General features: G+C 40.1%; 1 protein-coding gene across 5 annotated transcripts in view; it reads right to left on the bottom strand.

The window, feature by feature from the left end:
- LRRC4C (leucine rich repeat containing 4C) overlaps positions 1–14,034 on the bottom strand; it is a 1,217,740-nt gene that overhangs the window by 471,088 nt on the left and 732,618 nt on the right. For all 5 annotated transcript variants that reach the window (XR_007478685.1, XR_007478686.1, XM_049713174.1 and 2 more), the window contains exon 4: positions 13,199–13,335. The gene's annotated coding sequence lies outside the window, so the exon portion shown is untranslated. The remainder of the gene's footprint in view (positions 1–13,198; positions 13,336–14,034) is intronic.

Here is a 14,034-nt window from a genome sequence, read left to right as displayed (position 1 = left end):
AGCAGATATGAGAAAAGGAGAGTGTAGCATGTCTTCTCTGCCTTGTCAGATAAGCAGCAAAACATTGACCACTCAGATCTGGAGGCCACCTAGTAGGGGCTAGGGTGACCCTGCCCCCAGGGAAAGCACACTAGTCCATGCCTGGCACTCACTGCTCAGCTATGCTGTGGAAGTGAACCCAAGGAAGCACTCTCCCTCCAGGCAGGACATCTGTTTCAACAGCCAGCTGCCAACAGTCTCTACTCATTGTGGAACATAGGTTCATGGAAGAGCTGAAGTAGCCTGCATGGCAGGAGCCCAGGGCACTCAGCCCAAGGAATACAGCACACAGGCAAGGGAAGATCAGGTGGGAGCACCGAATCTTTTTTACAGGAAGAGCAAGAAAAATTAGAGCTGGGAAAACTGCGTCATCTTAGGGGCAATCATGAGTATAAAGACATGGGGAATGGCATCTCAGAAAATAAAGGAAACAATCTAAAGCCCTAAAGCATGAGAAAGCCACAGAATGGCATACAGGGAGCACACTCAGGATAGAGAAGTGATACTGGATTTAGCCTTCAGAGTGCCCGCGAAAGTCCCTAATGCCTCCAGCTGGGCAGGCCACCGTCCAGTACACCAGGGCAGCTTGGAGAAATGGCTATCATATAGAACATATCGCAGGCATGACCACTGGCATCTCCAACTAGAGAGTGAAAATGAGGCCTCGTTAATGGCGGGATGAGATATTTACTAACTTGCTCAGAGGCCAAGGCTCACTTTCTTCCTGAAAATGTCCATAGTTATTCCTGGAAATGTCTGGGATGTCTCGCATTGCTCAGGAAATGTCCACTCAGTCAAGGTGCTGTGCTACAGTCTCTGTTTGTCAGTGAGTGCCCTGAGAACATGGCTTTGAGGCACAACAATCTTCTCTGATGGCTCTATAACACCTTCAGTTGACATCGCACTTGTGTCTGAAGATGGAGAATCATTGCCTCCTTACCCTGCATCTGATACTAAAATCGGGACTCCAGACCAGCATGGATCGTATCCAGAGTCAATTACTCTTTCATTCACCCAGATTCATCAGGTTCTGTTCTTAATGACTCTATAGACATTAAAAACAATTTTTTTTAATTGAAGTATAGTTGATTTACAATGTTGGGTTAGTTTCAGGTGTACAGCAAAGTGATTCAGTTATTGGTACAGCCACTATGGAAAACGGTATGGAGGTTCCTTAAAAAACTAAAAATAGACCTACCATATGATCCTGCAATCCCACTCTTGGGCATATACCTGGAGAAAACCATAATTCAAAAAGGCACCCTAATGTTCACTGCAGCACTATTTACAATAGCCAAGATGTGGATGCAACCTAAATGTTCATTGACGGATGAATGGGTAAAGAAGATGGGGTATATTTATACAATGGAATATCAGTCATTAAAAAGAATGAAATAATGCCATTTGCAGCAACATGGATGGACCTAGAGATTATCATACTAAGTGAAGTAAGTCAGAGAAAGATAAATAACATATGATATTACTTACATGTGGAATCTAAAAATATGATACAAATGAAATTATTTACAAAAGCAGAAACAGACTCACAGACATAGAAAACAAATTTATGGTTACCAAAGGGGGAAGGGGGGGGAGATAAATTGAAGTTTGGGATTAACATATATGCACTACTATGTATAAACTAGATAACCAACAAGGACCTACTGTATAGCATAGGAAACACTCTTCAATATTCTGTGATAATGTATAAGGGAGAAGAATCTGAAAAAAATACCATCTTCTTCATCTCTCTTGACTCTTACTTCTCTTTAGAAACTTGGTCCCACATATACACATCAGTCTGTTCTGACTTTTTGTGTGTGTGTGTGTGGTATGCAGGCCTCTCACTGTTGTGGCCTCTCCCGTTGCGGAGCACAGGCTCCGGACGCACAGGCTCAGCAGCCATGGCTCATGGGCCCAGCCGCTCAGCAGCATGTGGGATCTTCCCGGACCTGGGCACGAACCCGTGTCCCCTGCATCAGCAGGCAGACTCTCAACCACTGCACCACCAGGGAAGCCCTGTTCTGACTTTTTAATCCAAGTTTAAAAACTGCCCCTTCTCTGTTTATGAAATCTTGCCCACAGTCCACCAATTCTATTATAGCCAGTCTTTAAATCTTAGTCTTGACATAATTATATCACACAACTGAGAATAGAATGAAGAAAAAGAGCTAATTAACATTTATAGTGCTTTTATATAGATTAACTTATTGAAACTTATACGTTGAAGTAGATAATGTTATTTTATTCTTGCGTCTCCTCCATCTTACCACATTTGAAAAACAAATTACTTATCTTCCTTCCCAAATCTTTCCTTCTACAGTCCTCCCCATCTTCGTAAATGGAAGCTTCTGTTTATTCGGATCAAAAACTTTAGAGTTATTCTTAATCTCTCTCTCACTCACAGCCTACTTTTAATCATTCCGCAAATTATATCTACTCAAAATATATTCAGAATCCAACCAGTTGTTCGTTGTACCTCTACCATCACGGCGCAAGAGACTACCACCCTTCACATGGATTATGGCAACAGCCTGCTGCTTTTCCTCTCTTCTTTCCCCTGCACCTCCCTCCAGTCTACACTCACCACAGAAGCCAAAGGAATCCAGCATCCTCCCCCATACCTCCCACTTCTAGGACCTCGACTCCCATCACTTTCTCCCGAGCCTGCTTCTGTTTAGCTACTCCGTAAACCTTGATGTTCCTCAAATGCACTAAGCCTGCTGTCACTTGAAAGCCTCTCTGCACGTTTCCTCTTTGCTCCCAGATATTTGCATACCTCAGTGTCTCACTTCCTTCTGGTCATTCTCATCTTCTTAGTGATGCCTTCCCTGATTATTGGTTTAAAATTGCGAGGCACTCCACCTATACTACATGTTCTATAGAACTTATCACCGTCCAACATAACATTAATTTCATATTCTTCTGTTTTGCTTATTTGCTTGTTGACTGTCTCTGCCCACTAAAATGGGGATCGGTGAGAGCCAGAATTTCTATTGATGTGGTTCTCTGCTGTATCTCTGAAGCCAAGAAGAGTCCCTGACTCATAGTGGGTGCTCAGTAAACATCTGTGGAATGACTGAATTCATTAACACATGTTAAGCAATAAATTTGGAGGAACACTGACTTGTGATCCAGCTTCTCCTCTTTAATTTATTAGTTCATGACCTCATGAATAACACTCTCAGTCTCATTTACCCCAACTATAAAATAGAAATAATGTTGGGTATTAACTAATATGGTAAATGTGAACTGTCTAGGACATAGCTGACATTTAACAGATGGTGATTGCTATTGCTATTAAAATATTATTTTTAATAACTTTGGGGATGCCCTCTTCTATCTTCATTAAATGAAAGAATTTCTACTTTTATCATAAAGAGTAAAGGCACATGAGTTAAATAAAAAATATAAAATAAGTGAGAATGTCCAGCTCAGAGTCTGATCCATAAAGTTCTGTAATGAATGACGTTTTAATCATAAACCATCCTCAAGATTTCTTTATTCTTGTATGCACTAAATTTCTTTTTTCTTTCCTGAAATACCTATTTTTTTAAACATTTATTGGAGTATAATTGCTTTAAAATGGTGTGTCAGTTTCTGCTTTATAACAAAATGAATCAGCTATACATTTACATATATCCCCATATCCCCTCCCTCTGGCGTCTCGCTCCCACCCTCCCTATCCCACCCCCCTAGGTGGTCACAAAGCACCAAGCTGATCTCCCTGTGCTCTGCGGCTGCTTCCCACTAGCTATCTATTTTACATTTGGTAGTGTATATATGTCCATGCTACTCTCTCACTTCATCCCAGCTTACCCTTCCCCCTCCCTGCGTCCTCAGGTCCATTCTCTACGCCTGCGTCTTTATTCTTGTCCTGCCCCTAGGTTCTTCAGAAACTTTTTTTTTTTTTTTAGGTTCATATACATGTGTTAGCATACGATATTCGTTTTTCTCTTTCTGACTTACTTCACTCTGTATTGCACTAAATTTCTTGACTTCAAAAGTAGTTCAGCATCATGGGGGATTGGAAGGATTTTATAAATTCTAAGAGTTAACATACCATGTTGCTAAAGCATGCTTTGCCTAAGGCTTTCCTATTCAGTTTTTGAGCTTAGAGGAGCTAAGAATAAGGATTCTTCAAGGCATGCTTAACAGTGCCCAGACCCCAAAGTAGGTGGCCCTAGTTAAAGAGATTTCTTTTTCGACTTCAGGAAAATCCTCAAGGCCTTCCTTGCTTTTTATTTGCTATCAAAAGCATGGGAACTCCTGGGGAGGTATTCTTACAACTTTTCTTCCTGCAGGTAGCCTACCTGGAAAAAAGTAACACTTTATTATCATTACTGGTGAAAGGCCCACATCAAAATCAAGTCAGCTAATTAACCAACAGGAAATCGGTGGCATGATTTTCTTTTGCCAAATCACATGAATGCAAGTCAAGGGGCCTTAACCAGTAGGGGACTGGAGCCAGCTGGTACCAGCCTGCAAGACCACATTCTGAACATCTTTTCCCACCTCTGTGTTCAGTGACACCACATTGGTAATTAAAATGGGTCATAGGGGGGAGTATTTAAACCCCAGAAAGAAGAGAAGACTACAAATCAGAGCTTTTTTCTCTCTTTTCTTTTTTTTTTTACCTCAGAGAGCTGGCTTTACGGCACACCTTTGGTTCTACCTTGTTATTTTCAGGTGTATGCAAAAAACAATCATTCATTCAGTAATTTGTTACCACTGTGCCGTCTCTGTGCAAGACACTCAATTTAGGAGTTGCTCTCTAAAATAGAAGCACATCATTCAGCTGAATAGAATGCTTGTCCCAAATTGTTTTACTGACTTTGAAATTTCTGGTTTATGGTTCGGTTTTGCGAACAGTAAACGTGCACTGTGAAACATTTTGCTTTACTGCAGAGATATTTCATTGTATTTGCGCCATGAATACGGAGCTTTAAGCTCCATATTACATCTTTAAGATGTAAAATGTGACAAATCAAGCATAAGGAATTCCCATGATATTTAGCACATTTGTCACTTAAAAAAAAGCTGAGAACATTGAGGTACTGCCAATGATATGATCGTTTTACTTATTTGGACAGGCAGGATAGAGACTTAACAGACATAGGCTGAATTTTCTTTCAAAAAGTGCTTCAAATATACCTGGAAACTGTTAAATTATGTTTGATAAGCTGGAATATGGCAAGAGTGCAATCGCTCTGATGATGTTCTCTGTGCTTCTTAGCTCCACCTCTCAGCCCTCAACTAGCTCAGAAATATTGGCTAAATCTGCATTATAGACTCAGAAAAACTGCAGAATCACATTCAGGATGATGGCAATAAGAAGTAACTGCCACTCACTCTCAAACATCTTTTTTGATGCCTTTAATCTCTTTTCCTTAACAAAGTAGTGGTTATCTTGTTATTTGGTTTCTAAGTTTCTAATAATAAAAACATGTTTTGCTTATGATAATGCCAATATATTTTTTAAAGATATTTCAAAATGTATTTTAAAAGAAATAATAACTTAATACATGGGCAATTTTTTAAATCTAATAGCCTTTGTAAACCTTATAACCCACAGCGTAGTGCAATTTTCCGCTAATATTAGGCTATTTTCTGTGTTGAATACTGTATGGCACCCTGATCATTTCATTCTGTGGCAACTATGAAGTTTACATGACAGATAGAATGCTGCTGTAATGTTCTAAATTCTTGGAAGTTTTAAAGGTGTGAGTTCTAAGTGTTATTTTCTGTCTCAAGAACCTATTAAAATGAACTTCCATGAAACAAGGTGTACCGTGTGAAAACATCATCTTTCTTGTTCAGCGTGTTATCCCTATTCTACACCGAAAATCACATACAGTAGAACTCACCCCACTTCAAACTTTGCTCTTTCCTTTTATTTTGCAGATCTAGGCATTCACGGAGAGCTCTTCATCCAAAGAGCACGACTTTTATGATAAAGCCAACCAAACAAAAACCAGGATGCTTTTTTAAAAACTTGATCCTGTAAATACTCAATATTTAAAAAGCCCCCCCTAAGTGTACCACTGCTTTATCAAATACACAAGTCAAAGTTTATGTCCTCTGAGTGTCTATGACGTAAGTCAGAAAGATCTCTTTTCGCCTGTCTACGATGAGCAGAACTCTTCTGCTTTCGCAGGAAGCCCCTTGCCGTGCATTAAACATGACTGTTTCTGTCCCATCAAGATTCCTAGCATCAGGGCTCTTGTTGGTTTCCCTAAGCCTCTGGCATCCCCTGGTCCAGGACCGAAATGCTAGAGAGTTTGTTAGCTGTGATTCTGACTTTCTGCCAAGGGACTTTTATACGTGTGCATAAAGTTCTGTCCTTAGGTAACTGAAAAGCCATTGTTTATGTGATGCCCAGCCTGTTAGACTTTACAATAAACTGATGAAATTCAGAGCCTCTCAGTGGGCTATGTTTAAGGATAGATTTTATACCTGTCTCAAAGGACAGTGATGTTAAATCATCTTGTTACCATATGTTGCTATTTTTGTTTATTCATTTTAGTTATTTGTTTTTTTCTTGTGTGTGTTGGGATGAGTGGGATTGACACTTGACTCACAGACTGCCATCATATATATGTATATAAACATGAAGCTCTGGTGGTTGGTATTTAGAGTTACAGCGTGTATGATGAGATAGAGGGGGCACTTGACCTTAAATATTTAAAAGTATATGTGTGAAGAATGATGCTTATCTCTGCTCTTCTCCTACCCAAGTTAGAAGAATAAGCACCTCAGTTCATTTGCGGGGATAGGGTTCACATAAAGAATTCTCTAACTTGGTAAAGGAATGTGCAGTGTGAGAATACATTACTTAGTGATGTGATGGAACTCCCCTTCTGCTGAGCTTTCGGAAGATACAGGACAGATTATTTCCCAGCAGTTTGAAGTGCTCGCTCTCCGTCTGCTAAACTCCTAGAGCAAAGTCATGTATGATGAGTAATGTGCTCCAATAGGCACTAGCAACAAAGATGAACAAGACACTGCTTTGCTCCGAAGAGATGAAAGATACCTTTCTACCTTATATACTACAGTTACGGTAGACTTTCCATTTTAGCACTGTTAATGGTTTGTAGATAACTTGATAGTTAGGTCTACATCATAAATATATATGTGATATGCCCTCCTTGGTGCCTTGAATAGTGTTTCACATGTAGGAGACAATTTGCCAAAATTAATTCATTTAGCGATTATTCCTTCGTTCAATAATTATCTGAAAGTTTCTACTGTGTAAAGTAATCATCTCTTTGAGATGGGTTTTCATGTGTTCCTACCCAAATACAGGGGAACAGACTTAGTGAAAAGTTGAGTGCTTTTGTTTGTCTGTTTGCTTTGTTTTGTTTTGTTTAAGAGCTGTATGGTTCTACCTGAATTATTATTTTTAAAATTTAACCATAAAAGCGGACCCATCGAAATATCTTCAAAAATGCCTCCAAAGGATCCTACTTCCAGGAGGATAGAGTAGACTTAACATTTTCCTTTTCACCCCACTAAGTACAGTTATAACCCCTGGACATTATATGTTAAAAGAAATATATAAGAAGAAGTTGAAAGGTGCAGAGTAGGAGACAGGCTGTCAAGGAAGCTTAGATCCAAGTAATGACATGATGGTGAATTCCTGGGTTTTCCTTTTGCCTCATCTACCCCAGACTTGAAGTAGAAGAGACCAGAAACCCAGAAACGCTGACAGGTATAGACAAGAAAAGAAAGAAACAACAAAAGTCTCTTCTCTCTATCCTAAGGACAAGGAAAATGCAGTTTCGCAACAGGAAAAACTCTAAGACGATTCCTCTCTTATCCAGCTGAACACCTCCAAAAACATATTGCTTTACCCTTACCCAAGCCGGGAAAGCCCTAGACTTTCACCTTCAGCAAGTTGTGACAAGGCCCCCTGAACTCCCCACCAAGGTGGTATCAGACAAGGCCAAGTAGGAAACTAGAACTTTTATGTCTGCCAGGTAGCCACAAGGCCACCTTCCACCCCTTGCTTTGCTAGTGGAGGTGACATGGGGAGCCTGGATTTCTACCTCCAGTCAGCAGTAACAGGGGACCTTCCCTGACATATTGCAAATGTATCCGATTTTGCCTCATGGAGAGTCAGGCCTTTCACTACTTCCCAGCAGGAACGAGGCCAGTCTTCTGCCCATAGTGTCAGTGGTGGCCAAATGGGTAGCAGTTACACCACCCTCCTATTCCTCCCAGCCAGGGACATATCGGTGGATGTCTAGTGGAAGGTGGAACTCCTGCCTATGCTCAGATGTAATGAGGAGGCCCCACCCACTCACGTGTCAACAGAGGCCAAGTACGGAACATGAATTTCCACTCCCACCTGATGTAATTTACCTCCCCCCTCCCCCTGCTGAAGCAATATCGGAAGAAGGCGGCTAAAAGTGAAGGTTTAAATAAGATATAGAGTCTCATAATATAATACCCAAAAGATCCAAGTATCAGTTGCAAATAATTCATTACACCAACAACCAGGAAGGTTTCAAATGGATGAAAACCTCAACAGATGCCAATGCCAAGAAGAGCAAGTGGATGCCCATAAGCGTGTCTTTAATGTGACTTAGGCTTCACATCTCACACAAAAATTAACTCAAGATGGGTTATGAGTCATGCACTTAAATATAATAAAGACTATAAAATGTTTAGAAAAAACACATAGAAGAAAACCTTTGAGGTCTAGGGCTAGGAAAAGAGTTCGTAGACTGGACACTAAAGCATGATCCACAAAGGGAAAATCTGATAAACTGGACTTTATTGAAATTCAAAACTTTTTCTCTGCAAATAAACACCACAGTGGATGGTACCGTATACCTGGTGGACTATTACCAGCAAGACAAATGCTGGTGACGGTGTGGAGAAAAGGGAATCCTGGTGCACTGGTGGTGGGGATGTAGATTGGTGCAGCTACTATGAAGACAGTATGGAGGTTCCTCAAAAAATGAAAAATAGTACTGCCATATGATCCACCTATCCCACTTCTAGGTGCATATACAAAGGAAATGAAATCGTTATCTTGAACAGGTATCTGCCCTTCCATGTTCACTGCAGCATTATTCACAGTAACCAAGATACGGAAGCAACCTAAGCATCAACCAATAAATGAATGGATAATGAAAATGTTATGTGTAACATATATAGATATATGAAATTTATTCAGTCATAAAAAGAAGGAAATCCTGACATTTATAACAACATGGGTGGACCTTGGGGGCATCATGCTAAGTGAAATAAGTCAGACAGGGAAAGGCAAATACTGTGTGATGTCACTGATACGTGGAGTCTAACAGCATCGACCTCATAGACGCCGATAGTAGATTCATTGTTACCAGGGGTGGGAGGTAGGAGTAATAGACATTGGTCAAAAGGTACAAACTTTCTGTTACGAGATGACTAAGTTCTGGGAATCTAAGGTACAGCATGGTGACTACAGTTGACAACACTGTATTATATAGTTAAAGGTTGCCAGGAGAGTAGCTCTTAAGTGTTTTCACCACCACAACAGTAACAAAATGGTAATTATTTGAGATGAAGCATGTGTTAACTAACCTTGTTATGGTAAACATTTCACAGCCTGTATATGTATCAAATCATCACACTGTATACCTTAAACTTTCACAATGTTATGTGTCAATTAACTCTCAATAAAGCTGGAAAAAACCCACTATATATGCAACCACCGTATAATCTAGCAACTGCACTTTGGAGCAATGAAATGAAATCTATGTTTACACAGAACTCTGTACATTATTGCTTCTAGCAACTGTGTAATAGCCTCAGAGTGATACAATCAAGACATCCTTCAAAAGGTGAAATGGTGAGATAAACTGCCGTATACCTTTACCATGAAACACTACCAGCTGGAAAAACAAAGGGACTGCTGATGCACCCAATAACTTGGACGAATCTTCTGAGAATTGTATTGAGTGAAAAAAAGCCAGTCCCATAATGTTACATACTGTGTGATTCCATTTACAAAACATTTTTGTAATGACAAAGTTATGGAAATGTCTGTGCTTAAGGAAGAAGTTGGGGATGGGAATGAAGTGGGTGTGGCTATAAAAAGGCAACAGGAGGGGCCCTTGTGGTGACAGAAAATCTCTGTTCCTTGTACAAATGTCAATGTCATGGTTGTCTTATTTACTGTTCTATAGTTTTGTAAGATATTATCATCGGGGGGATGGGAGAAGAGGACATGGGGTCTCTCCATGTTATTTCTTAAAACTACATGTTAATGTACAATTGTTTCACAATTAAAAAGCTTAATTAAAAAGTCAATCATTAACAATATCACATTTACATATTTTACATCTGTACTACATAGCAATCACATGAATGTCCTTAGCTGATTTTCAGAAAAAGAGATTATGGCCCTAAGAGGAATGTTTTCCATTGCATTCTATTATAATCCACCATCTGATGCCACTCAGTTAAGCCAGGAGCGGCACTGGACTAAAAGTCAGGCAAATCTTAGGTAAGTCAAAAGCTGTGACCTCAGTGAAGAGATGAATCAAGCCAATCAGAGTCTCGCTTTCGAAAATTTAAACACACACACACACACCTTTACACATAAACAAGGGATAAGCTATGTGCTCACTGTTAAATTGCTATCTCTCAGTTCAAATCCATCCTCCTCTATCTTGCTTTGAAATGCTGAGCCTGGGTCTCTGCAAAGCACAGGTCTCCTTTGTCACCTGATTCCCTACTTATGCCAATAGAGAGAGCTAGAGGGAGACTAGAAAGTTGGAGGGGGAACTGTTCCTGACTTATACCCCACACAACAGTTGGTTCCATTTTGCATTTTCTCCTACACACCTAGAGGCAGCCTAATTGCCCCCCTCTCCAAGTGATGTTACAGCACTAGCTGCCTGGTATCCCTTCCTCAGAGATGTGGTCCCAGCTCTGCCTGTGGATTCCCTTCTAATTCGTCGGGCTGTTACATTGTCTCAACACCATTCCTCACAAAATTCTGAGCCCCAGACCTTTGCGGTCGCCAATCTAAGCTCCTGGGGCACGACACCAGCTAGCTAGCATAATTCTTAGAGACATTAATCCCAGCAAGGTGGAGTCCTCCCCACCCAAGCTTCTAAAGTTCCTGTATGTTTCAGGCAACACCCCTACCCAAGACTCCTAAATTCCAGTTCTGTAAAGGCCCTCCTCCAATATTCTAAATTCTAATCATCTCAAACTCTTGCTGTTGTCCCTGCAGCCAAAGTAGCCACTTCCTGCAACTTCTATCTCTATGCCTTATCAGTGCCCCTTTTTGCCTTTTTAATTCTCCGATATCTGGTAAATAATTCTTAAATTACATTTTATCTCTTAATATAACCAGTGTGGTTTATGTCTCCTGAGTGTAACCCAACAGAGGCAGGCCGTTAGCAGCAAGATTTGAAGCTGAATACATGGGAGGTGGCCAAAGAGGCCATGAGAAGCTATGTGCAAGGCAAAATTATGAGAGAAGCAAATAAAAGAGGTGTAAGAAAAGCAATCAGAAGCCGACAGAGAGGAAGAGTGGGGGGGGGGGGAGGGGAGAGAGAGAGAGGAATGAATGGAATATATGTTCAGAGAGAAGTTGAATTGCAAAAAGGATAAGTTTCCTGTTGCTTATGAGAATGGTACAGACATTTAAGAAGGTTCTAGAACTGTCTTTTCTTTTTCTTGTTCAAATTCTTTTTCAGTTCCAGCCCACACATGTTAACAGAATAATTCTCTTTTCACCTGAGTCACTCATGTGAGTCTTTCTTCCCTATAAACACAAGAGTAAGGGTAAAAGAAAACAACGTCCTCCCTTCTGTATAGATAGAAGGACTAAGATATAAGGCAGAGAAAGGGGACCATCACATATACTTAAAAAAACAAAAAACCAAATGAACCAGAAAACAAGAGCTTCAGGTCTTTTTCTCTTTTTGTTGATTCATGTTCCTCTTGAGGGGCTGCTACCATATCTTTATCTTACCATCACCTCCTCACCTTTAGAGAGCACTTTACATGTTAGAACACACCTCCATATCTATGTTCTTATGCGACTTTCCAAACAAAGTGGTTTCCCAGAAGACAGATAACATATCTTCTATTTAGCTTAATCTATGCAATGTGATGCACTTGATGCAGGAAAGAATAGTTGTCTTCAGGGAAGCTCTTCAGTTATGAATTCAGGACAGACAGCCGTTTATACAAGCAACCCGGAGAGAGCTAAATATTAACAGGAAAATGTAAGAGCAATTCCTCTTGCCCTGGTGCCAGGTTCTAATAATATTTCTACTTCACCCGCAAAACAGCAGGAATGATTCAAGTAAGTATTTGCCAATTAAAATGACAAGCAGAAATGTCTCCCTTGCCATAGATGGAGCTTAATAGCACTATGACTTGATCTTACTTTTTTCTCCTCGACACAGTGAATCGCCACAGATGAATGAACAGAGTACTTCCATTTCGCAGAGCTGTCCAGGTTCAAGAGGCCTTGACTGTTGATGATACAACATTTAGCTACAGACCATGCCACAGCCTGTGCCCTCAGCCCACAAACTGCCAACTGTATGAGTCACTTAGACTTTCATTCCTCTCCACCGGTTCATTCAGACTAGTTCAGCAACAGCCCAAGAGAAAATATTTTCATGCTGTCACCACATCAAGCTTTCCAATCTCACCAGGTTTTCAAAGGGAGAATACAAAGCCAGTTACCTTTCCTAAACACTTTGTTCCATATCAGTGACCGAACTGCTGCCCCAGTTTCAAAGAAGGAGGGGGGCATCACCATTTGCCTGCTTGTTTCCTTCTGAATCCTGGACAGACCAATCTGCTGCTCTTTCCAACTCCCCGGGCAGTGCAAAGAAACATCTGTCCCAGGAAGAGTTTGACTCTCACCCCTCCGCATAAATCACTAGTAAAAGTTTTATGAGGTGGGTACTTTTCCCCCCTGCTTCCTCCTTTTGTGATTGACTGAAGCCCAAATGAACAAGATGAAATGGCCAGACTTTTAGCCATATGTTGGCATCTACATGTGTACGTTTGGGAGAGAAGAGAAGCTGTCAGCTGTACCGAACGAACATTACAATCATCTGAAATGTAATTAAGAACCCCACAGTCAGTACATCTTTGAAAGATCCTAACAAAGTAAATTACACCTCTCACTTACCTGTAGCAAATTGTCCATGGGCCAGTTTCCCTGTTTGTGAAACTTGAATCCAGTCAATTTACTGAGACTCCAAAGTGGTTTCAGGATGTTTCCATATTGTTAATCTACGTAGTTTATCTCTGCTTTTCCAGTAACTCCTATATAAAAAAGAATAAAAGGATATACTTAGGAATATATAATGCTCAGTAAATGCTGGTGGATCAATTAGATTATAGCGCCCATAACTCACACTAAAAATATTTGAACATTTTATTATTTGTTTAGTAGAAAGGTTTAGGAAGAAAAAATTTCTCTTTTAAAAACAATATTGCATGTTAATGTGCTTTTGTATCTCCAGTGAACACCTAGTAGAAGCCCAGGTGAGTGGCAAAGGCTTAATAAAAGTTGGTTGATTAGAGCCTCCATATAATACATTTCACTAAAAATTTCTTATTCTTGCATGCTTTGAGAAGCTGGAAAGGAATTTAACATTTGAGAAGTTACCATGGGCCTGGGGCTTTGTTGTTAGTTACTATATATGTATACACTCATATATATATGCATATATATATATATATACACACACATATAATCTTATTCAATTAGTACAAACACCTTTCTAAGCACTTACTACCTATAACTCTCTGTCTGGCAAGTTTTTATTAGCCTCATTTTTCAGATCATAGGGGAAAGACTTACATATTGGGGAGGTCAGATTTTAAGACCAGCTAAGCTGAATTCATTGCTCTTTCATCACTCAGGTGTGGGAGAGGACCATCAATTATTGTTTTGTTTTAATAATTAATATCAAAACATTTTTTTGCATTGAATCTGTCTTAAGACAAAAGAAAAAAGAG

Source organism: Orcinus orca, chromosome 8 (assembly GCF_937001465.1).
Source record: "Orcinus orca chromosome 8, mOrcOrc1.1, whole genome shotgun sequence".
Taxonomy (NCBI): domain Eukaryota; kingdom Metazoa; phylum Chordata; class Mammalia; order Artiodactyla; family Delphinidae; genus Orcinus; species Orcinus orca.
The sequence above is the reverse complement of the archived record's forward strand: the minus strand, read 5'-3'. Positions and strand labels throughout refer to the sequence as shown.